Here is a 4,259-nt window from a genome sequence, read left to right as displayed (position 1 = left end):
GCTGCCATTCACAAGGTTAGCAGTTTGAAACCACCAGCCACTCCTCAAGAGTAGAAGACAAGGCTTTCTACTCCTGTAAAGAATTAGTCTTGGAAACACGTTCTAAGCGGCCCCATAGGGTCGCTGTGAGTCAGCATTGACTTGATGGCAGGGAGTTTGGTTTTAGTGTCACTGACATTATTATTGCTATTGTTGTTAGTTGCTGTTGAGTTGGTTCTAACCCATAGCGACACCAAGCAAAACAAGAAAACACTGCCAGGTCCTGCACTATCCTCACAATTGTGCCCCTGCTTGAGCCTCTTGTTGCAGCCACTGTGTATTCATCTCATTGAGTGTCCTCCTCTTTTGCTGCTTCTCTACTTTACCAAGCATGATAGCCTTCTCCAGGGCCCCCTCTCTCCTGACAACAGGTCCTGAGTATGTAAGAAGGAGTCTCTCCATCTTTGCCTCGAAGGAAAACTCCGATCATACGTCTTCCAGGACAGATTTGTTTGTTCTTTTGGCAGTCCATGGTACTTTCAATACTCTTTGCCAGCACTGCAATTCAAATGCATCCATTCTTCTCTGATCTTCCTTATTGAACGGCCAACCTTCACATGCGTATGAGGTAACTGAAAATACCATGGGTTGGGTCGGGCACACCTTAGTCCTCAAAGTAACATCCTTCCTTTTCAATACTCCAGAGGGTTTGTGCAGCGGATTTACACAATGGGATCACTGTGGGAAGTGCAGAAAATAAAAATTAATCCCAAATGAGATACCACTGCCTATCTATGTAGCAAATAGTGTGTGCTGAAAAGAAAGCCTGGGTAGTGCTGTGAGTTAGAATTGGGCTGCTCCACAAGGTCTGTCTGTGGTTCAAATCCACCAACACCTTCTGTGGGAGAAAGATGAAGCTGTCTGCTACTGAGAAGCTTTGTAGTATAGGGTCACTATGAGTTAGAATGTACTTGACGGTGATGGCTTTGGTTTGGGTTTTTATGTCTGTATGGATGTGTAAGTATATATGCATTTATAGATAAATTTACATATATGTGTTTTTATATATTTACCTGGTTCTGCAGCTATTAACCAAAGATCAGTTGCTCAAATTCATCGGTCACTCTTTTCCTTTAAAGAGGACATCATGCTGGGTAGAGTATTGGTGGAAAAGAGGAAGACCCTCAAATAAATGGATCAATACAGTGGCTACAACAATGTTTCAAAAACAATATTCCACAGCTATTGGTCTGCAGCTGTTTTTCTGATAGCAGTTGTGGCATTCCTCTGTGGGAACGAAAGTGTTACCCAATGTAACATCCTTGTTTCCCAGCAAATTGGAAAGTTGGGAATATGTGTGTAACAGACACTGAAGACGAAAAAAAGAAAAACAACAGTGAGGACAGTGTAAGACTCAGCAGTGTTACCTTTGGTGGTACAGAGGGTCTCCATGAATAAGAATCAACACAACTTAGCAATCGCTGTGGGAGAAAGATATGGCAAATCTGTGAATTGTGTTACACACTGAATCCTTGCCTGCTCTTCCAGGCATGGAGCAAAGAAGCTGGCCTTAGAAAAATATTGACACTTGGGACTTCCGGGCACATGGCAGCAGAGTGGCACATATCAGAGGACTCCGCAGAATTCAGCTCAGAAGAGGGAAATACTTAAAGGGAAATTCAATGCTCCTGGAACGCAGGAGGAGCATCATATAGATAAGTAGGCAAAGGTCCATGGGGTTTCGAGGGGCTGGGGGCTTTTGGCTTACACCAGTGGAAGCAGCTGAGGCTTGACCTTGGTCCTGCCACTGTCTCTGCTAGAGCTGAGACCATTTGGAGCCCGTAGGAGGACTTGGTTTCAACACAGCCACAATTTGCCACTGCCTGACTTGGGGAAGGGACAGGACACTTGCAGCTCCATGGGCAGGGATGAGGGTTCGGCTACATTGTTACTTTTATTTCAATCTCTTCTCTCTATCCTCCCACATTCTTGGAGGGCTGCTCAGGGTCTTTTGCTCAACATTGCCACGCCATATTGCTGCAACCTAGGGGCAGGGACTGAACCATTGTATTGCAACTCTACAGGCAGGGATCGGGACCCAACTACATGGTTGCTTTTGTTTCCGTATCTTCACTCTATCCTCCCACAATTTTTAGCATGCTAACATTTTTATTTTTTTCTCCTCTTTCTCTCTTTCCTGTTCTCCCACACACCACTGCTTAACTCCACAGCACTCCCCTGAGCCTAGGGCATTTATACCTGTGCCAAAGCCAACTAGGTGAGCTCCACCCTGTGTTGCTAACCCGAGGCTGGGGGAAACCCTTCTGACCTCCACCGAGATATTCTGCCCAACTTCTTACCCAAGAATTCCTGCCTATGTGCCTGGGGCCCTAAGGCAGCTCAGCCAACACTCGTCAACATTCCAAGCTGCTGCAGGAACCTCTGCCCAAACTCCACAATACCAAACCAGACAACCCACCAGCCTTCTGGGGCGCTCCCCTGAGAGGGAAGCCACAGGAAGATAAAGTGGTAGGTTGATTCCATAGTGAAGTTAGCTGTAGGAAGTTCGAAGAAGCATTTCTACAAGTCTCCCAGAAAAAGCCAGTGTTCTTCAACTCACTGGAGAATGGCACCTAGCTCCTCTAAAACAACACAGTGCAAACTTCCATCAGCCCCAATGACCTCAACAAAAAAAACACAGGAGAAACAAAAGTCAATGCCAGAAAATTTCCCAAATATTATAAAATTTCCCGAATGTACATATTATGACATGTACAGAAGAAGTAGACATTGAGTTGCCACAGAAAGAAAATTTCAGAATGCTGCTTGGTGTCATACAGGAAATGAGGGACACAATACAGAAAAAGTATGAAGTGATAGAGTATTTAAAGGCCATACACCAAAGGGAAATTCAAGATCTTAGGGAGGAGATAAAAAAACAGTAGCAGAAACATGGGCCTCGAGAATCAACTGGAGGAAGCAGAGAACTGCACCAGTGACTTGGAGGACAGCCAAGTAGACTTTAACAAATGCAAACAAAAATCTAATAAGATCTGAAAGCTTAAGAGCTATGTCTGATGCTATGAAGCAGAACAACATTAGAATTATTAGTTCCCGGAGGGAGACACAACAAAAAGTCATCTGCAACAATAGTGAGAGAATTCTTGGAGGAAATTTTCCCCAGCTTAATAAATGAAAACCAGGCAACCACTGAGGAGGCTGAAAGAACATCAGCTAGACTGAATCCCAAGAAGTCAATTGTTAAACTATCCAACATTGAGGAAAAGGAGAAAATCATGAGAGCAGCTAAAAAAAACAAGAAATCACAAATAAAGTTTCCCAAATAATAATATGCTCAGACCTATCAACAGAAACTATGAAGAAGAGGAGAGAGTGGAGTAACATATTCCAAAAATTGAAAGAAAACCATGAAAACCCAAGAATATTCTACCCAGCCAAATTATAGATCAAGATAGATGGAGAAGTAAGAGTCTTCCCAGAGAAGGAAAAACTCAAAAATATACTAGAAGAAACCCAGTCCTACAAAAGATCCTTGCTGAGCCAGTACGAGCAGAAGAACAACACTCACCAAGCATAAATAACAGACTGCCACATAAAACACCCTTACCCAGAGGACAACAAAGAGAAAACAGACCCCAAGATAGCAATGGCTTTAGGATGGAAAGAAGTCAAGAATGATACACAGACACACACATGCACAACACACTAATGAAAATGGAAAGTAGGAAATCACCCTCACAAAAGGTATAAGATGACCTCACAGGGTCCGCCGATGGAGATAATAACCCTGAATGTCAATGGCCTGACCACAGGCATGAAAAGAATGAGACTAGCAGACTGGCTAAGAAAGTACAACCCATCAATCTGCTACGTACAGAAGACACATCTCAATGCTACAGAAAAAAATGGCTGAGAATCAAAGGCTGGAGAAAGATATATCAAGCAAATAACAATTAAAAAAAACAGGGGTTGCAATCCTAATCTTGGATAAAATTGACCTCAAAGTACAAACCATAAAAAGAGATAAGGCAGGACACTATTTAGTGCTCAAGGGAATGATGGACAAAGAACCACTAAGCATAGTAAACATATATTCCCGGATTGAGAGACCCGCTGAACACATCAACCACACAATCCAAAAGATGAACAAAGAAATCACAGCCTCAACAATTATAGTGGGTGACTTCAATACACTGCTCTCTGAGAAAGAGAGATCACAGGGAAAGAAACTCAACAAGGAGGCTAGAGATCTAAAAACT

The 4,259-nt window shown here is 43.1% G+C and overlaps 1 non-coding gene across 1 annotated transcript; it reads left to right on the top strand.

Annotated features, from left to right (window-relative positions):
• Window positions 1–1,213: 1,213 nt before the first annotated feature.
• LOC142425211 (small nucleolar RNA SNORA41) lies at window positions 1,214–1,351 on the top strand. Its single transcript, XR_012779565.1, has one exon. It is a non-coding gene; the product is annotated as a small nucleolar RNA SNORA41 (small nucleolar RNA).
• The last annotated feature ends 2,908 nt before the right edge of the window (window positions 1,352–4,259 follow it).

Source organism: Tenrec ecaudatus, chromosome 13 (assembly GCF_050624435.1).
Source record: "Tenrec ecaudatus isolate mTenEca1 chromosome 13, mTenEca1.hap1, whole genome shotgun sequence".
NCBI lineage: Eukaryota > Metazoa > Chordata > Mammalia > Afrosoricida > Tenrecidae > Tenrec > Tenrec ecaudatus.
Note: the sequence above shows the minus strand (reverse complement) of the source record. Positions and strands in the feature narration are given on the sequence as shown.